At 56.3% G+C, this 23,269-nt stretch overlaps 1 protein-coding gene across 3 annotated transcripts in view; it reads right to left on the reverse strand.

Annotated features, from left to right (window-relative positions):
* The window catches only part of TNS1 (tensin 1), a 263,601-nt gene that overhangs the window by 98,139 nt on the left and 142,193 nt on the right, over window positions 1–23,269 (reverse strand). The gene's annotated exons all lie outside the window — the stretch shown is intronic.

Consider the following 23,269-nt stretch of genomic DNA (forward strand, 5'->3'; position numbering starts at 1 on the left):
TCACTGCCTGGGCATTGTCCAGCACACGGGCCAGAAGGGACCAATGCTCCACCTCCTACATTATCTTCCTCAAGTTCATCCTCCTCACCTTGCTCTGATGGGAGCAGAAGATGGCAGGAGCAAAGGGAGTTGGAACGGGGTAGGGCAGAGCCGGTTCCATGGCTCCCTTCCCTGAGATAACATTCCTTTGCCAGGCAGGGCAGCCAGACCACTACCCTGGCAATTAGCAGGGGCATTTATCAGAGACTCTGCGCACGCCTTTTCTAGCCGGGACACGTTTTTCTTGGAACGCAGTCCTCTACCTTGGCTCCAATTCCAGACCCAAACACCAGGCCAGGGGCCCAGAGAGGGGAACAGAGGACAGAGAGGGACTCTCTCCTGGCCACAGGGTGTCTGGGTACAAGCCATGGACGGTCAAAGACAAGCTGCCTCCCCAAGCCAGGGGCAGCAAGGCCACCGCAATCCCAGCCCCAGGCAACACCCTGGGCTGACCCTCTGTCTACCTGACTTCATGCTCTGGTCACATCAGCCCTCAGAAGGGAGGGCTCCCAAACCCAGAGAAAGACAAGGGCCAAATAGCAGTGCCCCACCCCTCAAGCTCTGTAGGGCAGGGTTACAGATGCCTTGTACTGGACAGGTGGTCCCCAACTCCCCCAGACCCATCCAAAAGCATTTCCCAAAAGGGAAAACAAGACCAAAGTGTCGTGATACCCAGGACCCCTCTCTGTCCCCTCGAGGAAGAGTGAGCCACCAGATCTACCCATGTCCCCAAGGGTCTGCTGGCCCTGCTGGAGGCCTCCTAGACTGGGTCACAGCTGTACATGCTAGGCCAGGCTGCAGCACTGCAGACTTGGTCCTGCCTTTCAGTCTCTCTCTCTCTCTCCCCCCTTTCTCTCCCTCTCTCCTAAGCAGAGAAACACTTCCTTAAAAGGCTGTCTCCTTCCCTCAGGCACCCTGGCCCCTGGCCACTCACTCAGGAACCTGGAGCGTGCCCTGGGCCGCCAGGGCCTCCTGCCACTCTGTAGTCCCATGCCCAGTGGCTGCACGCTCCTGGGGTCAGCGACAGCTGGCAGCACGGCATTCCAAGGCTCAGACCCAGACAATCAATTCAGGAAGGCCCACGTCCCCCAACATGCCACAAACAGCCCAGCCAGATGCCAGGCACTGCCAGGGTCCATGCCCCAGGTTCCGCTCTGAGTGACAACACAGCAAGAAAGTCCTGGAACACTCGCTCTCCGGCACTGAGACTCCCTGTGTGCTGCAGACAATTCCCACAATCATCAGTGTCACCACAGTCAGCCCTGTCCTGCAGACAAGGAGGCCAAGGGACAACAAGCAAGTCCCCAAGGCCAAGGTGCAAACCCAGCACTGTGCGACAACGACTCACACAACCAACCTACAGCCAGGGCCAGAGCCCGCCCAGGGCATGCTGCATCTGCCCTCAGCCTCTGCTCAGCCCCTATTCATATGACTGACCCCACTTAACAGGATAAAGACCCCAAGGCACAGGGGAGCAGCTTAACCACCTGGCCAGCACTGCGGCAAAGCAGTCTGGCTGCAGGGCCTGCGGGGTGCACTGAGACATGACAGTGGAACCCCTATCTGGCATCTACCAGCATCCCCACTCACCCATTAGTACGCTGCCAGCTTCCAAGATCCCTGGGCACATAACAAGAGGGTGCACCTGGGAGACTGCTAGCATAGGATGGCCTGAAAGCTCGAGGCAGCTGCCAATTCCAGTGGGGTGGGGTGCAACCTGTATGACCTGGCCTCCCTTCCCCTCACACCATCGTTCTGTGGCTGTCCCTTTGTCCAGGACCCAAAGCCATACACAAGAGGTGAGCTCCACTTAGCCCATCAAATACCTGGCTTTGTTCTACGTAAGACCTTTGCATGTGCTGTGTTCCCACTGCTCCCTCCAGCTGTCTGCAGAGCTGCATCCTCCCCGTACCTAAGGTTTTCACACAAAAGCCACCACTCCACAGAATCCCTCCTGGACCCACTTGAGTTATACTCGCACCCCATGGCATCCTACCCCTAAGCCTCTCCCCTTAATTGTTACAGATATGCATGCTTCTTTGTCTGCTAGAAGCATGCTGTAGTCATCACAGATGGGGCAACACACAGCAGGTCCACACTACATAGCTTCTGAAAAGATGAAAATTACTCCAGAGAGGCACCTGCAGGCACCCACAGTGGAAGTCAGGACTGTTTCCTGAGTCCCTACCTTTAACGCTGGGGCAAGCACTGGTGGACTGTGCTTGACCTCTCTGAGCTCCTCCAATCCTGCAGCATCAGCATCAATGTTCCCATTTCACAGATGAAGAAGCAGAGGTTCCAGCAGGTCGCCACCTTGCCGAAGCCAAGCACTCAGGGCATACCTTGGCTTGTGCTCTCCAAGTGTACTGCCCTTCACAGCCAAAGACCTCAACCCTGATCACATAAGAAAACCTCAGACCCCTAAACTTGCTCCCTGCAGCCACAGCCACGTGGCCCACAATGGGGCTGGCAGGGGAAGCCGAAAAACAACCCACAGCAGAACCATATGAGGATGCAAATCCAACACTGCTTGCAGCCTGAGTTTGAGTTTTTCCCCTATCTCCTACTAAACCGACCCTTTTATTATTACATGATGGTAACATGTCTAGAACACAAAATGGACCATTTAAGTTATTTCTAAAGGTACAATTCAGTGGCCTTAAGTGCATTCACAGGGTTACACCACCATTCTCCATTTCCAGAACTTTCCCATCACTCCAAACAAGCCCCACCTGCTGAACAGTAATTCCCAGCTTCCTCTGCCCCCAACCTGGCAACTGCTCCCTGCCCCATCTCTGCGAATGTGCCTTTTGTGTCTGAATAGCACCCTCTCTGCCATTCATGTCACGTTCACTTCACTTAAAATTCCAGGGGTGAATGAGGCCTCCCCAAAAGTCCTGTGTACACATCCTAATGCCCAATACCCCAGAATAGCCCAGCATCCACAGTTGGGCCCTTTCAAAAGATAATCAAGGGGAGATGCGGCTGCAGGGCCCTGGCCCCAAGGCCTGGGGTCCTCACACAGAGAGGAGACTGGAACACAGAAACCCACACAGGAAGACAGAGCGGGACCCGGGGAGAAGGCAGCCCTGCTGACACCCCCCAGCAGCATGCAAAGACACGTGTGTGCATACGTGTTTATGTTATGTGCATAACGCAAGTGTGTATGTGTATACATAAAGTGTATGTATGTGTGTGGAATGTATATATGTGTACATTGCATCATGCATGTTGTTTATGTGTGTATTGTATGTATATACATGTATGTTTCTTGTGCAGGTGTATATGCATGTGTAATGTGTCTAGTACATGTGTATAGTGTGTTGTGTGCATGCTTGTGTATGCATGTTGTGTGTATGCATGTGTGGACACAGACATGTGTGATATGTGTATGTGCATGTGTGTATTATGCGTGTTCTGTCTGCTTGTAGGTGTGCAGATATATTGTGTGTTGCTGGAGCAGCGCCAGCTGAGGGATGCACCTGGTATCTCATTTCTCAGATTCACCCAGGTTGTAGCACACATCAGTTTCCTTCTACAATACAGTTCCAGGGCACAGACAGGCCACGCTGTGGTTCCTGTGTGTCCACATGACCTCTTGCTTGCCAAGGAGAGGGGCGAATGGGCTCAGAGAAGGTAAACAACTCACAGGAAGTGGAACGGGGAACAGGGAGTGGCCACCAGGCCAGCAGGCCAAGCGGCAGTACAAAGGCTCTGCTTGGCCCCCACGCTCTCCACAGGCACCCAGAAGGCACAGCTAGCAGGTGACAGGGCCACGTCTGCCCCCAGGCTGGCTACCTCTCCACAGCTGGACAAGGCAGAGGAGCCAGGGGCTGGGACAGTCCCCAGGGAACCCGGGCAGGCTCCCTGGTGAAGGAGGCACACCTTTGCCTCGTCCATCATGTGTCTCACCCACTCCCCATGAGGAGATGAGGGTGGGAAGCTGTCAGCCTTGCCTAAGGCCTGCTCAGAATTTGTGCCCCGCCCTCCCCCACCAGAGAAGTGGGCACAGTTTTGAGAGCCAGAGCCAGAAATCAAAGATGCTTGGGATGGAAATCACAACTGTGCAAGGTGCGCAGCTGGTAGGGCCCAGATGCTGAACGAACCTCCAGGGGTCTCCTTAGGCCAGGACACAGAGAGGGGGAAGGGAGGGCAGAGAAACACTGGAGAAGCAGACCAGCCACAGTTGCTGCCTGACTTCACCTTGAGAAACTCTGAATGCCCACTTAAGGAGGGAAGACTTTCCACTGCAGGCACTGGGGAGCCAGTGAAGGTTCTTGAGCAAGAGAGAAAGCAAGCTGCAGCTGTGCTCTGGGTGGAGAGGTATGGGAGCAGGGTGCGTGCGCGCGTGCACACACATATGCACATATTTAAGGCAAGTGAGGGAGGACAGTCACAACTCTATGAGCAACAGAAGGGAGGAAAAGCCAATAGACCAGAAACCACCAGGCTCCTGGGACCAAGGGCCCTCCTCTCCACCAACTGGCACAGACCCCCCACCCCAGCCCCAGCCTCCAGTTCTCTTTCTCCACCCGGGAACATAGAAGACTCCTCCCATTCCCACAACAGACCCCTTAGGCCTGCACTTTTCCTGCCAGCTACTCTTGGGGCTCTGCCCAAGGAACCTATGTCCGAAGTGGCAGGCAGCTGTTGAGCCCGATTCATGAGGACAACACCAGTGGGTCCAGGAACAACAAAGTTGATGAGCCCAGCCTCCAAGGACTGAGGAAGAAGCCAGGGGAGCCCTCCTGGAGATGGCCCAGCACCTGAGAGCTGACAGCTCAAGTTCACAACTCTGTTGAGAGGGCCCTGACCAGCTCCTGTAAGCTGGGCAAAGAGGCCCAGCTGGGCATGTGAACCACCTATGGGTCCAGAAGCCAGGCAGGAGGCAAGTGTCCATCAGGACAGGAGGATGCTCAATAGGCAGAAAATTACCAAAATGCCAAGGAGAAGGTGAGGGCACAAAGACCAGCTCTGCCTGCCAGCATGATTCCAGATCCCTGGCCTCCTCGTTGGCCTAGCCTCAGGCCTCGGGAAGGAAGGGTCCTGGACAGGAGGGGTCCCAGACAGGAGGGGTCCTGGACAGGAGGGGCCACAGCCCTGGCTCCAGTTCCACCCCAGGCAGGCCAGAGCCCTCCCTGCCAAACACCCACCCACCAGCCAGCAGGGACTGCTCCTGCCTCCCCAGGCTCCTGGCGGCTCGGCTATTTCCTTCCCTTATATAGAGTTCTGCTCGGACCAGAGAGGAAGTACATCCAGTTCCTGCAGGCAAGAAGGAGCCTGTTCCCAGGGACACTTGGAGCCAAGGGTGGTATGTCCCAGCCCTGAGCACCCCTAGAGCCAGGGACCAGCAGGCTCAAGGAGAAGACCAGGCCGTTTCTCCAAGCCCAGCACAGAGTCCTGGTGCACAGATTCAGGGCCTTGTCCTCAAGGCCCCAGCCCCAACTGCCTCCCCCAAGTCCTCTTCTGAGATCCCCAGGGCCAGGCCGTCAGCCCCACAAAGCTTCAGCAGCCCTCCCTTCCCCTACTTCCTCTGGCGCCACCCAGGCCAGCCTCCAGTGTGTAGTCCCTCCACATAGCTCATTCCCCTCAACACACACAGGGGCCACACAGCTGGATGATGAAGGGGCACACCCATGTATCTACAGGGTACAAGGTGCACAGAAGTCCTGACTGGTCACCCAGGGGCTGGAGGACAGGAGAGCGGTGGATCACCGACCAATGCATAGCCTGCCTGGGACACAGCCCAGGCTGAGGCCCATGGGACCAGCTCAGAGGCCACACCCAATGGCCACCCAGGGAGCTGCTTGGGGCAAAGCTGCAAGCTGGATGTGTGCAAAGGAGGAGTAGAGGACCCACCCTGAGCACCTGTTCTGCACCAGGCCCCCTGCAGGACCAGAGGGTCCACCAGGGGCAAGAGAGGGGCCAGACAGCAGCGCCAGAAGACTGGGGCAGGACAGCAGGGCCCAGGGACAGAATCAGGGCCAAACCCAGAGCTTAACCCTGGTCAGTGTCCACACTCATAGTCCAGCTGGTCCTCAGCTACCTCCCTGTAGACCTCCCACCCCCAACTCAACAGGTATCTCCACTCCACCTCCACACCCTATCACTTGCCTGGGCACTTCTCCAAAACATTTCTTGGAGGCTCCAAAAGTCTGCTAACGGGCAGCAACGACTGCACATCCCCTCACAGGGTCCCCCTGTCCCCACTCCTTCCCTCCACCCTCTTCCCCAGCTGGGCACCTAGGAGCTACTTCTAACAGGCACATCCCACCATGGCCTGCCTCTGCCCAACATCTCACATAGATCCCAGCTCCACAGGATCAAGTCCAGGTGCCCTAATATGGCCACCCCGGTCTTCAGGGCCCACCTCAACATCCCAGCTCCAGCCAAAGAAAACCACTCCCTGCTTGATGTCTGCTCCACATTGTGCACTCAGAGGTAGGGGTTATCAGCCCATTTTACAGATGAGGAAATGAGGCAGAGTGAGGTCATGTCCACAGCCCAAGGTCACACAATCAAGTCGATAATGGAAATGAAACTAGAGTTCCGCTCTAGCAATGCCCAAAACCTCAGCTCTGCCCAGGATCAGGCGTCCTTGCCCACTGGGGGGTTCACAGGAAGGCATTCACAGAGAACTGCTGGCTGAAGGAAAGCAAGGCAAGGAAGCAACTCGTGCCCTCTGTGCATGGCCTAGAGAGTGGACTGGGACATGTTTAGGGTCCTGGAATAGGCTGAGACCTCCAGAGCTGCTGGCAGGGCAGAGACAGATAGTAGTAGGGAGAGTGAAATCTAGGAGGCCAGCCTGGAAGCAGTAGCTGCCACCAAAATAAAAAGTGGTTCTGAGCAAGCAAAGGATAGAGTTGTGTATGTGTGGTTTTTAGTGGTGGGGGTGTACTTCCAAGGGACCAAAGAAGATGGAAGAGCTGGGAGGTGGGAAGCCATGAAGGCCTCAGGTTGGCCTGGAGTAGTCCGGGAAGCCAGCATGTAGGGAATGAGTGGAGGAGATGAGCAGGCAGCCTGGAATGCAGACAGCAGAGCTGCTTCTGAGACAGAAGTACAGCAGCAACACCCCACCCTTCACCTCCCCCATTCCCCCAACCACTCCACCCTGACCCAGCCCAGCCCAGCCTGGCTGGGGACTGCAGGAGCAGGGACTGGTGGCATAGCCTGCAACACGGGAGCACGGCTTCTAGGAAGTTCCTAGAAGAAGCTGCACAAGGCAAGGGCTGTGGGCTGTGGTCAAGGTCCTAGCCGAACCAAGGCCAGGAGGAGGAGGTGACAGGAAGGCATAGCCAGCGCACAACACATACCAAGCCCCCCCACAGGCTGGGCTCCCAGCTAGGAAAAGAGACAAAACAGCCCTGCCCTGCAAGGGAACACAGGGCTCAAGGGAACACAGGGCTCAGTGCAGGAGCCTGCCTTGCAAACAAGGAGTTCCTTCCAGTATGGATTATGGAGAGGCGATTATTTCATTGGGGTTCCAACCCATCTGATTTTCCACAAATTATACCTAGAGGGAAGCTGTCTTCAACCCCTCACCCCCTACTCCCCACAGAGGGCATCTGTCCTCTGTGAAAATATTAGAAGGGACAAGTCTTTGACCCTAAGTTGTGCTAGGACAGACAGGCAGGAAGGATGCATGGGAAAAAAAAAAAAAACAAAAAAAAAACAAAAACTCTGCAAGCAGTGGGAAAAAAAAAAAAAAAAGAAAACCACAGCGGCAAAGGTCTCAGGAACCGCCTCTGCGATGTGTCAGTGGAGCTGGCTGGACGGGTGGTGGAGGGAGGGAAAGGAGGGGGCCGAGAGCTGAGCCAGGAACTCCTGGATGGGGGCCACACTCACACCCACACAGACGTCACCAGCCAGCCACACAAACAGCACTCCCTGGTCTTGCAAGGGACCACCAACCACTTCCAAGGGCAGGATGACAGCTTCCAGACCCCCTCACTCCCTTCTACATCGGCTCAGCTCCTTGCAAACTGGAGGCACTGGCTGTCCTGACTCTGAACAGCAAGGATGGGACGGGGTACCACTAGCAGGATAACAGCTCCGGATGGAAAAAATGCCACTCATCCTGAGAATATCCACAGCAAGCCAGGTGCAATGCCACAGGAAGCATCAGGGTGGAAAGCAAACTCAGAAGGAAAAGCCAGACCCTCAAAGTCTCTCTCTGGCCTTTGTGAATTCTGAGCCCCCTAAAGTTCATGTACCCCCATCACCTGATCCCAGGCAGCTTCCCACTGAACCTTAACTAACCCAATGGGCAGCCTGATCGGTTCTCAGACTCCAATACCTTCTGCTAACACAACTCCCCGGCAAATGCCTGAGCACACCAAGAGCCAGGGATCTCCAACTAAAGGGCAGGGAAGTGAAAAAGCCCTGAAGTGGGCACCGAGCCCAGGCTCAGCACTCAAGATTCCATTCAACCTCCCTGAGTCTGTCTCCCCATCTGTAAAGTGGGAGCATAGCAGAGGATAGGAATGTTAAGTTGGCAGATGACATGGATGGATGTGTCTAGAACACAGAGCATGCCCAGTGAATGCTCGCTGCCTCCTGGTCTTGCAGTGGCTGCAAATTTCCGAGGGACTTCGGGGTGCTCGCCATGCCCCAGGCTCAGCTCTGGGTACTTCAGACCTGTCAGCTCAACTCTGTGAAGTGACTTCTCTCCCTATTCCAATCTCATGGAACGAGAAGAGGCAGGGGAGATCGCACCAATCGGAAGTCAACGAAATTCCCCCCTAAAGAAGCATCAGGTGGGGGTTTGGCCTAATGGGTAGGATGTCCATATCTGATAGCAGAGTGCCCAGGGTTCAAGTCCCAGCTCTGCCTCTGACCCCAGCTTCCTGCTCCTATAGGCCCCCAGGGAGTCACATGGCTCAAGTGCTCTCCAAGTTGTCGGTTCCAAGCTTCAGCCTTGCTCAGGGTCCTGCACCACTGTGGGCATCCAGAGAGTGAACCAGCAGGTAGACTATCTCTGTTTGCCTCTGTCTGGTTCTCAAATAGTTTGTTTTTGTTTGTTTGTTTGTTTGTTTAAGAAAGCTTCTGCTTTTTTTTCTCTGCACTTTCCACACTCCCCTGGCATAAGTTTCCAGTTATTTTCAAATTCACTCAAGTAGAAAACTCCTGGCCCACAGGTGGCAGAGCCGGGCGGGGGACAGGGTCACTGTCGCGCACAATTAGTTCTGGAACCAGGTCTGCTCCAAGAGGTGAGGCTGTGCGCCAAGAGCCCCTGGACGCAGCTCCAAGTTTGCTCCTTGAAATTCCGTCTGTGGCCCCGTCGCAGGAAGCCCCTCCGGGTCCCAATTAGCCAGCAGCAATGACTTGAAGCGAGGCCAGCAGCAAAGGCATGAGGAGGCCTGGCTGTCACCAGTATTGTTCGGCTCCATCTGACGCATATCCACCCTCCCCTGCAATGTTTCCTTGTTCCTGGGGAGGACCTTAGAGATGCACGCATCCGAAACCACGGCTGGGGGGAAGATGGGGGAGGGTGGCGGGGAGGGGGAGGAGGCAGCGGAAAGACCTGGCCCAGAAAACATAGTCAGATTCTACACGGATAGGAGAGACACCGCAGTCAGCTCCCAGCACCCACCCCAGGCACATACCCAGATTATCGCCACCACCAGACCCACAGGCCAAGTCACTCCTTGAGGCTCTGGCTCCACCCCTGGCACAGCCATGGCCCAGACAGGAACATAGCAGCCCTGCCAGCACACTCGCAGGCAAGGGCAGTCAGCCTGGCCCTGGGCATGGCTGAATTCAGGAAGCTGGGATCAGGGGTACAGGGTGTAGGGTGTGAGTTGCAGGGAACCTGCCATGTGTGTGGACTTGGGGAGCAGAGGACTCAAGCCGGCAGGGTCAACTGGGGCGGCAGGGAGAGGTGGATGAAAGAGCTGCCCTGGGTCCCAGAAGCAAATCCAAAGTTCCCATCAAAGTACTCACAGAAACCTGGCTGGGCAAGCGGTAAATTCCCCTTTGGACTTGCCTGGTCCACTTAAGCCCTTTCTAGCCAACCCAGGTGAAGGAAGGACGCCAAGGAGGCGGGGTCAAACAGAGAGGCAGGTGCACAAACAGGATGGAGCTGATAGGAGGACCAATGACTTGCATATTATGGAACAGAAACAAGGGGAGTAGGAATGCCAGGGGTGAGCAAGGACATCTGAGTTGTGGGTCCCAAGCACTGTTTGAACACTTCTAGAGTGTGCATGCTCACCAGACACGCTGTCCCTATTCATCTTCTCAACCACAGGTACAAGCAATAATCCCTCCTTTCTTCACAGGAGAAGCAGCAAGCAGCAATGACTTGGCCAAGGTCACACACACCTAGAAGTGACTGTGCAGGAATGGCCAGACTGTAGCCAAGTCACCTAGATGCCTGGCCAACAGAGCAGCTGTAGGGCCCAAGGGAGGTGAAGGTCACGGATGGTGGGAGGGGCTAACACGGATGGTGGGAGGGGGAAGAGAGGCAGAAGCAGATAGGGTAGCACATGGCCAAGGGGCCCTGCTGGCATAGAGCCCCAGCTCCTAAGAAGGCCAGGGACTGGGGAGCTCTGGTGGCTGTGATTCAGCGATGGAGCCTCCAGGAACATTTTTGCATGGTCTCAGAGCCACCTGCCCAGCAGAGTCAGAGCCGTTACTCACAGCTCTTAGTCACTGGGCCTCTGCCCCCACCCCAGCCACCCCCCCATCTCTGCCTTCCACTTTCCTCCCCATGGCAGTGGTGGTAACGGCACAGCTGAGAGGCAGCCAGCAGATCTGTCCAAGTCCTCCACCCCTCTCCTCTCCAGCTCCCTTCCTGCCAGCGCATCCCCACCTGAGTCCCTGGGGACAGAGACAGCACATTCTGGCCCACGCAGCCCTGCCAGTTGTTGGCCTTTACTCATGCCAAGGAATCAAGCTGCCTAGAGAAGTGGTCAGCAGGCAGAGCTACTGCGCTCTCCAGGCTGGGGTGGAGCTATGATAGACATCTCAGCAGACCTCCCAGGAGACACCCAATGGCCCTCACTCAGCCCCTCCCCCACTTCCATGCTTGACATCTCACTAGAGGCCCCCAGAAAGACCCAGCAACTTGCACAACTTCAGTACTGCAGCCTCTCACTCTGCACCATGCAGACTCCTCCCTACTAACATCCACTCCTCCTCCATGCTGCAGACAGGAAGTCTGAAGGCAAGGTACAGCCAAGGGCCAGGTGTTGCTGGGGGCAGAACCACATATAAACAACGAAAGCACATCACACTCCTGGCCACTGACTGCTACCAGTCTGCCCAGGAGGTAAGGGACCAACCCTAGGACTTCCAGAGAAGCCAAGAAGATGTCAGGCAGGGTCCCAGCTGGGCACTTGAGAGTCCAGTGTGGCTTCCTGTTGGGTCACCTCTCCTCCCCAGCCGCCACATTTCCCCCTGACTCACCCTGCTCTCCCAGGAGCTTCAGCCTAGAGTCCAGGCCTCAGCTCCCACGCTCAGCTCAGCACAGCACAGCCGAGCAGCCACATGTGTGGCGGCGGAGGCAGCTGGAAAGCCACTGGCTAATTCCTTCCAACCCCCACTCTAGCCCTTGGGCTCTCCCATCCATCCCCTCCCGGCCTGGCCAGCTGCACTCAGGCCAGCCGAGGAGTCCCAGCTTCCAGCCTCACCCTCTCCCCCTGCAACAGGAACAGTAATAACAACAAGAACCACAGGATGTACAGCTGTGCAGAATGGCCTGTATGCCAGACCCAGCTCCAGTTGGGGACTCTGTCCATGGCCACACTGACTACAACATGGGGCTTGGGATTCCAACCCAGACAAAGCAGCTACTAAGTCTGAGTTCTTGACTCTCCCCACCCCCACTGCCTCACAGGAGGACCTGACTTCAGAAAGCACAGCTTCTGAAATGCCCACTGTTTCATCAGCGTAGTCCCTAAGCACCTGCGACGTGCCAGGTACCTGGCCTTGGAGACACTCCACATTCCTCCTGGCTCTCTACAGGTGGCCCTTGTCCCTGCACTCCCCAGGCCACTTAGAGTCAGACTAGGTTCCTCCACCCTGAGTGGGGGACATTCCTATTTTTCATTCATTCATTCAACAAACAGTGAGGAGCACTGCGTGTCAGGCCAGATGGTTCTGCCACCCTGAGTAGGGACATTCCTATTCTTCATTCATTCACTCACTTCTTCATTCCACAAACAGTGAGGCACACTGTGGGTCACGCCAGATGGTAAACGATGCCCCCAGAAGGAACCTCCTGGTGCCTTAGAAATACCAGCTGCCTGTGCCTGACCTGGGTCCTGGCTGCTGGCCTGCCTTGCCCAGGATGGCTGTGGAGCCTCACTACTGGCCAAGTCTTCTTCATGAATAACCTCCTCACCACCCTTTTCCTCTATTGCTCTTTCTTTCTCCTCCCACCCCTCCCCTGCACCAAGGATCCCAAGACTCACACCTCCAGTCTCTCCCCAATGCCATGTTCCCCACACAGGCCATGTTGGCAGCACCACGCCACTGCTAGAGGCAAGACACTGAGCAGAGCACTGAGTGAAAAGCATCTTATTCCAGCCCTCCCATAGCACTGGGGATTGGAATATCACCCAGCATACAGATGCAGCCAATTGAGGCTCACGCCCAGATCAATGAGAGAGGGAGCAGCCAAGCTGAGAGGGATGTTACAGTGGTCCAGGCTGGAGTCCTTCTTTTATACATCCTTGCAGGCAAGTCACAGCCCCTGCACATGCCTGCTCCTATCCCCCAAGAAGCCTTGCCCTGCTCCCCTCATAAAGCTCCTTCTCACCCTGCAAAACCCAAGTCCAGCGTCACCTCTGCTGGCCAGCTGTCCCCACCCGGCCATGGCTGTTAGCTGCTTCCTGTTTGACACTGCCGCTGCGATCTACACAAACCCTGTCCTGGACTTGCATTCGACCATGTCTCCCTGGCCTTTCCAGCCCCAGACCTGGCACCCTGCCTGGCAGAAGGCCGATGCCCTAAAAGGCTTTTAAAGTGAAGAATCAGGAAGCCCCATGTGCCCAGCCAGACTTAGCCAGCTTCTACATAGCCACCGCACTAAGCACAGACCCTGCCCATGACCCAAGGAGCCAGCTCTAGGGTAGGACACCTCTTCTTCTCCCCGCCCCCCCCCCACTCTCAACCACAGACAGGCATCAAGTGCCCCCTTCCCGATTGTAGCCCACCCCCCTCCCCTGGCCCTGCTCATGTCCTGGTGCCAGCCCCTCTTCCTGGTCTGGCCGGCCCCTCTATGCTCCATCAGCCCAGCCGTTTCTGGGAGTCTTAGCCGGTGATTAGGGCCCTAATCAGCAGGACTTCCTGCCAGCGACTGCCAGCGGTGGGGGTGGGGCAGGAAGCAAGGTCAATTCAAGGTGAAGTTGTGCAGCTGGGGACCAGGAGAGGCCCCCTGTGAGAGAATGGCCTCCAAGGCCTTTCAGCCCTACACCTCCTCAGCCTTCCTCTCCAGGTAAGGCCACTGAGGTCGGGGGCAGGGACAGCTCCCGCACCCCCGCCACACTGGGGTGGGGCAGGGGGAATAGACACCCCCTTCATGCTGTCTTGAAGTCCTCATGTCCGACGAGTCTACGGACTGCTCCAAGTCTACGGACTGCTCCCCTAAGGGCCAGCTATAGAGCAGCTGATTTCCCAGCTCTGGTCAAAGTTACTGGCCAAAGGTGAAGCCGTTGTGTAGCAGGGCAGAGGTGAGCAGGGGCTGAATAAAGGCCAGGAGGAGGGGGTGGGCTGGGCACAGGAACCCTGTCCAGCTGTCAGGCTCATCAACCAAAACCCATTTTCTCTCTCTCCAAAAAAATACAACTAATGCCTTTTGCAGCTGCAGCTGAGCGGGCCAGGGGTCGGGAAATGGAGCTCACCCCCGACCCCCAGCAGCCCCAGCCTCTTGGGTGGGAACCAGGGTGGGCAGAGAACACAGCTTAGCAGGCCTTGAGAGCTGACCCCTGCTAATGAGGAATGTCAGGGGCACCGGAAAGCAGAGAACCCCAGGGAGGGCAGAGGCCTGGGATGCCCGGGGAGTGAAGCCAGCGGTCCTCCCCTCCCCTGCTCTCCCTCCCTACCCAGCCGTGGGTTCAAAGCTCCCAGCTTACATGGGACACAGGAAGGGCTGGACATGGTCACTCTACCCCGACTCCTTACCTAGAGTGTCAGGGAGAAGAATGCTGGGAGACCCAGAAGACACAGTTGCCACAGTTAACTTGGGGACCCCACTTTTGGTGCCAGCCTATGGGTGTAGCCATGGGTCATAAACACCCTCATCTGGAGGTCCCAGCTAGGCCTAGGAGTCCCCAACTCAGGAACTTTCATTGAGGGGGGATGGATGGGATCCCAGCAAAGCAGTCCGAGGTTGGCTTACAATAACGCACATTGTTTATAGTGATGGCCACTTTCTCAGAGCCCATTGTAAACAGAGGGCTGCACAGGCTCCCTGGGAGGGCATGGCCTGCAGAAGTTACCTCTGCTCCCTGCCTGCCTCTAACTGCAGAGGGACAGTGCTAGAACCCAATAAATGCAAACAGGATCACCACCTGGGAGAATCCTGCCAGCAGCCACAGCAGCACCCAAGGACACTCAGTGAGCCTTAGGAGTGGCAGGCACTGTGCAAAGTGCTCTCACTGAACGCACTTATTTGAGCATCGTGGTAGGCATGTACTGTTCTTATCTCAACATACAGGGAGGAAACTCAGGCTCAGAGAGTAGAGGGTGCCATCCCTGGCCAAGGCCACACAGCTAGTGGTCATCCTGGGCAGGCCCCAGGCGCCTGGCTGCAGACCCACATTCTCCACCTCCCCTGTTTCCAGGCCTCCTAAATCCTCCCCAGGCCTTGCGGAAAACCCTTTGTCGGATTCACAGTGAGCAGTCCCTAAGCCCAGCACAACAAGCAGCAACCAACAGGAGGCCAGGAGGCCAAAGGCGCAGGCCTGGCCTCAGGGAGCCCGCACATCAGCTTGCAGGCTGGGAGCAGGCAGGCAGACAACATCTGGGGACTAGAGACAGTTGCAGGGGTTGAGGAGGTGGCACAGTCTCTGCTGGAGGAGGCTGGGGAACCAGATTCATGACTAGTGAATCTGTCCCTCACAGCGGCAGAGGGCGAAAACATCCAGGCATTCATGGACCTCCCCAATCACCTCCCCACCACCCCACCCTACTGGGACAGTCCCTCCAGCCTCCCACGCCCAGGCTTGAACTCCAAGCTTGCAGCCCTAAAAAGGCAGAGATGACGGAGCCCTACACAAGCCCTGGAGGAGGCTGCACCAAGGCCTAGCTTGGGCCCACCTCCACCCCATCCCACCCAACCCCAGCTACTAAGGCCACCTCCAGGAAGGAAAGCAGGTAGGGAGAATGAGAAAAGGAGCAAGGTCACCAAGCTGGGTACTGTCCTGCCTGGGACACAGTGCCGCATTTCAGGGGTCCTGGAGCCTTGTTCATCAGGCCATTTTCTTCATCAAGTAACAAAACAGCAGAAAGGGAGGGTGTGACTCTGCATAAAGGAGGGGCATCCGGAGGTGGGCATGATCAGGACAGCAATCCTGCCACCCCCAACATCATTGTTCCAGCTGGCGAATGCCTACACTTTGGCACACCTAACAGCTCTGAGAGCTAGGAGAGGCAGGCATGGAGCCCCTGAGCCAGATGCCAAGGTGGTAACACAGCAGGGACCCATTGCCACATCTGCTTCTTACTGAGTTCAGTAACTGAAAGAACTTTCCTATCTGTCTCCTCTGTCCCCTACCCCTGCCCATCCCCCAGCTGGACCTCAGTATCCCTTCTGAGATCAATGAGATTCATGTACCCAGAACTAAGCCAAGAAGCCACAATGACCTGCAACTAGGGACTTTGCTAGCCACCCCAGTGCCTACCCTGTGTCTCCCTATCCTTCCCCATGCTGCCCTGCCACCAGAGCTGGGCTCCTGCAAACCAGAGAGTAGGGTGGCTGCATTCAACAGCCTCCTGCAGTCCCAGGCTGGTGACCAGGTACTGAAGTCACACACTGAAAAGGACTGTCCAAGCCAGGACTAGGAGAGGGGTTGCCTGGATTGCACACAGGAATGACCACAGGTTTCTACTGGTACCCAGGAGGGCAAAGAGGGTCACAGGGCACCTGCAGGGGGAGGCAGGCTGGGATAAGAACAGAGCCTGGCAGCTCACCTGGACCTGCCCATCTCAGCTAACCCAAGTGGATCTGGGAATTCTGCAACCCTGCCCCCACTCACCTCTCTTTTGCTGGTGTGAATGGCATAGGTCTGAAGTGGCCAGGTGAGAAGGGCCCTGTTCCTCTCTACCCTCCTCTCCTGAGAGGTCCTGAGAACAGCCCCCCAGGCTTGTGCACACCCCCATGCTAGTTACACAAAGTCCTTCCGGCCACCCTGACACCCCTGCCTGATAAATGACAGCTATGCCCAGTTCTTCACATCTAGGATAATAGCACAGCCTTGCCACCCTCCTGACATGGGTGAGCACTGCCCAGTGCCCTCCACCACCACCCATGAGCCCTGTGCATCCCACACAGGCACAGGACTGGGTCTGTATGCTCACTGTCCTCCCCCAGGGCTGTCACGCAGTCCTCCTGGAGCCAAGCAGCAGGCCAAGAGGAATGGGGAAATTCTGAGACCCTATGGGGGAGTGGAAGGAGACAGTGGGATAGATGCTGAGCTGTGGCTATGAGGGAGGACAGCATCAGGGCTGCTGTGAGTCTTGCCATGCCCACGCCTCAGGGTCAGAGGCCACGGCTTCCTGATCCCCCATTCCAATGTCCGAGAATTCCCCAGCTCCAAGAATCCCAGGCCCTCAGCGTCCCCAGAGACCTTAAGGGTCAGCCCTGGAACCACAGCCCCGCTCAGGAATCCTTCCATGCCGCTGTCCAGCCTCTTCCAAAACTGCCCCCACACACATACAAGATGGCAAACTCACCACCTTACAAGGTAGGCTGAGCCAAGCTCCCACCTCTGGGCATTCCCTTCCTTCAACCCAGCCAAACCCTGTTCTGCTCTTCCGTAAGAAGAAATCAGACGCCACTGAAGGGTCCCCAAGTCTGAGCCTTCAGCCATCATCAGACAGTGAACAGCTCAGGGTTCCCAAACAGTAATCTTGATCTCCTATTACCTCCCCTCCAGCCCAGCACCACCCCAATGACCAGTGTTGGACATGGCCACCCCCATGGGAAATTCTGCAATGGGGCTTTGAGAAAAGTGAAGTATGAAAAAGTGGCACAGGATAAGGAAGGACTGGAAGGGCAGCCAGAAGGGTTCAAGGTTTGGATGCAGAGGATCCCAGGCTGCCTGCTCTGCCACCCAAGAATTCTCAGCTGAAGATCAAAGTGCTGCCCCCCAACCCTGGCCCCCAGCAAGAGCAGTCACCTCCCCAGGCCCTCCTCTCCACCTGCCTGCCCTTCCTCCACAGGCAGCAGAATCCCCAAGCTGGGATCCCAGCACCAAGGCCAGCCAGAGCTCTCCCACCCAGACTCACCATGCCTCCCACGTACCCGGTCAGGGAGCAGGGTGGGGGAACTGAGCAGAAGGTCTCAGGGCTGAGCAAAGTTTGAAGGGAGAGGACTGGTGCAGGGTGGGCAGGGGGCGGAAGGGAGACAGAGTAGCTGCCAGCTGGCAAGGACCAGAGTCACCAAAAGCCAAGTCGCAAGCACAATGGTCCCCACTTCCCTCAGGACAGCTTCAGGAAAGGGAAAGCGTGCTCCCCTTAGAACACACACCAAAGGGGGAGCTGCCCCCACTACCCCTCTTACTCCTACCACCACCCTGGATCCCAGTCCAGCTCTTTCCCATGCAGCAGCACACATCCCTCACCCACAGCCCAGCTGGGAGCACAGCAGCCTCCCCTGGGTGCTCCTTCAGCATACCCGCACCCCACTTCCTCTTCCAGGACAGTGGTCAGCTCAAAGACATCTAGGCAGTCAGTCCTGGCCCTGGGCCTGAATGGGGGTGAGGGGACAGTCACTAGGGTGAGCTCTCCAACTCAGGACGGGGTGCCAGGTGGGCACCGGAGGCAGAGGAGAGGAAAGAGAAGGAAGCCGGAGGGGTGGGGGGCAGGGAGCAGCTGCCCCTGTCTGTTCATTAACTACCTGGATTAGCCATTTCTGCCCAGAGGGGCGAGGAAGGAGCCAGAGTGGCTGGTGGGGGGGGGGAAGGTGGCAGGGGGCACTCATGCCAGGCTGTGCCCATGGGCCAGGGAGCACACACTCTAGGGGAGCAGAGTGGGAAGGAACCTTGGGCCTTCCCAAGCCCACCAGCCCCTGCACTGCTGCCCTGGTCAGTCTCCAGGAAACAGAGACCACCCCAAAAAGGAGGAAGGTACCCCAAGAGCACCTCCAGGGGCTAGAAGGGGAAGAAACAAGGAGGAAAATTCCCCCAATTGTCCCCCACCAGATCCTGGCAGGTTGGGGGTGAATGACAGCCTCCACCCCACCCCACCCCATCCCGCCCCGCCTGTGGTAGGTTCCCCCTACCCGGCCTAGCAAGCTGGCTTCAGTCCCAAGCAACCACTGACACCAACAACTTCCCCAGCAAACACAGCTACTGACGGGTGGCTGTGTGTCAGCTCAGGGACAGCCGCACCCCAGGTCCCTGCCAGAACTACACACATACCACCACCTGCCCTCCAGACTAGGGACTGACAAGTTAGCCCTCAGGAGCTTGCCTAACTCAGGCACATGTGACGAGGCCAGCCTGAACCCACCTGCCCTCATTGACACCTTGATTGATGGTCCTGTCAACAACATGGGTACATACAATGGCCCAGCAGCCCCTGTTTGTTCTGTCTCTCTCTCTCTTTCTCTCTCTCTCTCTCTCTCTCACACACACACACACACACACACACACACTCACCTTTCCGGCACGTGAGTTACTGGCTGGGGTACGTGTCTGGACCAAGGGGATCGCAGGACAGGAGCAGTGGGTAGTTGTGAGAGCAGCAGCTCTGGCTGGCAAGAAGCCGGTTGCAGAGAGGAAGGCAGTGAGCCGGTCTTAAGCCCAAGCAAGCAGCGGTGGGAAAGCCAAGCTGGTCCCAGAGCCACTGCTGGGAGCAACTGAGCAAGCAGCAGACACTGCTGCTGGCCCGGCTCCCTCCCAGCCAGCCAGCTAGCTCAGGGCGGGCCAGGCCAGGCAGGCAGCAGGCGCACCGCCTCCTTCCCGAGTCAGCCAGCAGCCGCCCCCCCCACCCCCAGCCAGCCACCGCCTCCTTAACCCCTGCCGTGCCCGCTCAGACAGCTGCATGCACATACAGCAGCCAGCAGCCCGCCAGGCTAGGGCAGGGTACTAGCTGGGCAGCGGGCTGGAAAGTCTGGCCTGCCCCCTTTTCTTCAGCCACTTGAAAGCTGAGGGGATGAGCCCTGGCAGGGAAAGGGGCACCAAAGAGTCGGATGCAAAGAGGTCCTGGAGGGACAGGAGGATGCTCTGCTCAGGGTAACAGTCCCAATCCCGTTAGCAACAGACAAGAGCTACTACAACTTGTGCAGAGGACTCAGCTTTTTGCTATTTCCAGTCTCTACTGTGAGTGGAAGCCGGGAATGTCGCTTCTGAACCCTATCTGATGTGGGACAGATCACCCTGCTCTTCCTTCTGGGCTGAGTGAGCAAACTCGTGACAATATCCAGAAGTGACTGGACATGGAATTCTAGTCCACGGAATGCGCATGTCAACACTCTGAAATACAACACCCCCCGAAAGAGATGGATGGATGGATGGATGGATGGATGGATGATGGATGGATGGATGGATGGAAAGATACTGGTGGATGAAAATGCAAACATGCCAAAGTGCTCGTTATGGAATCTAAGAAGTTTGCAATATCAATATTCTTGTAGATATTAATTTTTATAATAAAAATAATTGGGAGTAAGTGATAAAGAAGGTGTGGAATGGCTAGCTGTGGTGTACTGGGTTAAGCCACCACCTGTGATGCTGGCATCCCATATAGGAACCAGTTCTAGTGCCAGTTGCTCCATTTCCAATCCAACTCCCTGCTAATGCACCTGGGAAAGCAGCAGAAGATGGCTCAAGAGTACGGGTCCCAACAACCATGTGGGAGCCTAGATGAAATCTCTGGCTCTCTTGGCTTTGGTTTGTCCCAGCCCTGGCTATTGTAGCCATCTGGGGAGTGAAGCAGCAGATGAAAGATCTTTTTCTCTCTTTTTCTCCCTATTTCAGCAACTTTGCCTTTCAAATAAATATCAATCTTTCAACAAAAAGGGCAGAGGGCACAACACATAAATGAAAAAGGTGAAGTAAAGTCATTTGCTATTCAGCTACTCAAGCCAGTCACTTCAAGAATATGCTCTGCTCAGGCCCGGCGTGGTGGCGCAAGTGGTTAAGGTCCTCGCCTTGCATGCCCGGGATCCCATATGGGTGCCAGTTCTAATCCTGGCAGCCCCACTTCCCATCCAGCTCCCTGCTTGTGGCCCGGGAAAGCAGTCGAGGACGGCCCAAAGCTTTGGGACCCTGCACTCGCGTGGGAGACCCAGAGGAGTCTCCTGGCTTCGGATCGGCATAGCATCGGCCGTTGCGCTCACTTGGGGAGTGAAGCATCGGATGGAAGATCTTCCTCTCTGTCTCTCCTCTCTGTATATCCGGCTTTCCAATAAAAAAATAATAAAAATAAATCTTTAAAAAAGAAGAAAAAGAATATGCTCTCAGTCATCAAATCTCACTGGTCATGACAGCTGAAGCGGACCTGGGAGTGTCAAACGACCTGCTCCAGGTCAGCTAGGACTAGGGAGAGGAGACACTAGCCTAGACAGGCGCAGCCTCGCTCCACCCAAAGACAGCAAAGAGGTGAAGAGTAACAGACCACACTGCAAGATACCCAGCCCGCCCTCCCCCAGCCCCTTCTCAACCCTGCAGCGTTATCCTGCTTCATCCTTACAGGGCAGCCCCTAGGAGGCTTGGGTCCACCCTATCAGATGAGAGGCTGGGGTCTGTCTCAGCTGTCTCCTGTTCTCTGCAGGTAGATGGAGTGAGGATGCTATACAACCAGAAGCCCCCTCCTTCTTAGGCATCCAGAACAGCCATGTACATACACCATCCCACCTGCTGTTCCCACCAGCCATCAGCAACCTGACTGGTACTAAGCAGCCCCTTCCCCAACCCAACTCTCCCTACAACCCCCCACATCATACCATCCTACCTCCTTCTCTCCCATCAGCAGTCAGGGCTCAACTCAAAAGCCAGAGCCTGAGCCTGTGGGTCCTTCTCCAGCCACCCTTCTTGGATCACACCAGCTCCTCCTGCAAACACCCAGGCCTCCCATCCTCACGACCAAGGCAACAGCGGGCATTCTGGTCACTCCCACTTGTTGAGCGATGAGAGAATCCATCCCTCTGCTGCTCTGGGGAGCACCCGACAAGAACTTAACACAAAGTAGATGCTCAATAAACATGGAATGAAGAAGTACAAGGCAGAGAAAAGGGTGATTAATAATTGAGCAGAAGGGCACTTAAACCGCATAAAGCTGCCTAAGGCTGTACCAAGATAATTACATGCAGATTTTGATCTTGGAAGTCACTTCAGCTCTGGAGCCGGCAGCAGGACTGCCTCTGCTGGGACCCGGGGAACCACACGTCTGAGACGTATCACACTTTCCCCCCAGGTCTGTGTCGCATCCAGCAGGTCCCACTCTGCATCCTCCACCCAAGCCTGCCTGCTCCAAAGCACAACCATGAACTCAGCACATCCCAGAAACCACAGCCACAGAAAGCCACAGAGCCAGCAGACTTCAGAGAGAAAGAGCAGCCTTCCCCCTCATTTCCAAACACTGTCCCCTGGCATATACATACATGCACACACACGGAATCCGGGACTCCCAGGGTTTCCCATTTCTCATCTCTGCCTCCTCCCCCACCTCAAGAGCCAGCCCACAGCCCTTCCCCTCCCACCTCCTTCCATCCCCGAGGACAGGGCTGCACATCTGGTTCCAGTTGTGGTTGGTCCATCTAGGGGTAGACCTGGGGCTTTCTCATAAAACTGAATAAGCCCGGCCTGGGAGCCTGGTGGAGTGGGGGAAGGGTTGAAGAGTGGGGGAAGGAGAGAGGAGGCCAGGAAGCGGGCCCCAAGAAGGGCTACTTGTAGCACACCCCTGTCCACGTCCAAGTGCCTGGTTCAAGTACCAGCATCTGACCAGCTGCCTATTGGTGTGCACTCTGGGAGGTAGCCACGATGATTCAAGTAGCTGGGTCCCTGCCACCCGCACAGGAGACCTGGATGGGAATCCTAGCTCTCCAGCTATGTGAGACAGGACACCTCTCTCTCTCTCCTCCGTCCCCTTCCCTCTCTCCTTTTCTTCCTTTCTTTCTCCTCTCAGAGAAAAGGAAACAAATTGATTGTTTTACCAGGACCCAACAAAGGAGCCAGGCAGCGCCTGGCATCCAGCAGGCACTCAGTGGCCACTTGTTAGCTGCAGAAGTCAACGGCAGGGAAGGCAGGCGCGAGAGAGTGGGACAAAGGCAGCATCAGAAACAGATCCTGAAGGAGCAAAGAAAGGAACGGAGCTGGGGGTGGCAGGCGACAGCACACAGCGACAGAGAGGCCATTGAGGAAAGCCGGGGAATGAATCGTGTGTGGAGGGGCCAGGTGCTGAGTTAGCCATTTGCCCTGGCACAGGAGGGAATGTGGTAGGAGGAAGACCACAAGGAGGAAGGCAAGAGAAAGACGGGTCCTTGCCATGGGTGCAGAATCCCTTGGTCCCTGGCCCCTCAGCAGGCAGGAAGAGGAAAGCAGTGAGCCCAGAGCAGCCTGCCTTTGCTCCTCCATGTCATTTGAATCAGCTTCATCTTCCACCTCCAGTCTGTATCACACACAACTGGCCATTCTAGGCCCCCGTGCTCCTTGGAAAAGACCCATGTCACAGGGTCCCCTCATCCACAGGGCTAGAAGAACACTCCAGCAGGGAGGGGTCAGCTTGCCAAATCTCCCTCTGATTGGGGACACCGACACAGGAACATTAACTAAAGGGAGTTTGCTGGAATCACCCCCTCACTGGTGCCCACCCTCCTCCCTCTCAGTCACAAGAGGGCAGGTCCACATGCTCAGGCCCCAGGGTAGGGGCCACTGGACACAGCTCTTCTTCCCTCTCAGGAAAGCCCTAGGAAAGGAGTCCCCAGTGCATAGGCGACTGGGAGTTAGGCCTGGAGTATCCCCAGGCATGAGCAGTGTCTATGCATTGCAGCTGCCCTTACCCCTTCCAAGAATAGCCCTCTCCCAGGATCACCAGTCTGGAACCCCACTGGTAAGAACTC

Source organism: Ochotona curzoniae, unplaced genomic scaffold (assembly GCF_017591425.1).
Source record: "Ochotona curzoniae isolate NIBS_2020 unplaced genomic scaffold, NIBS_Ocur_1.0 contig_4514, whole genome shotgun sequence".
Lineage (NCBI taxonomy): Eukaryota > Metazoa > Chordata > Mammalia > Lagomorpha > Ochotonidae > Ochotona > Ochotona curzoniae.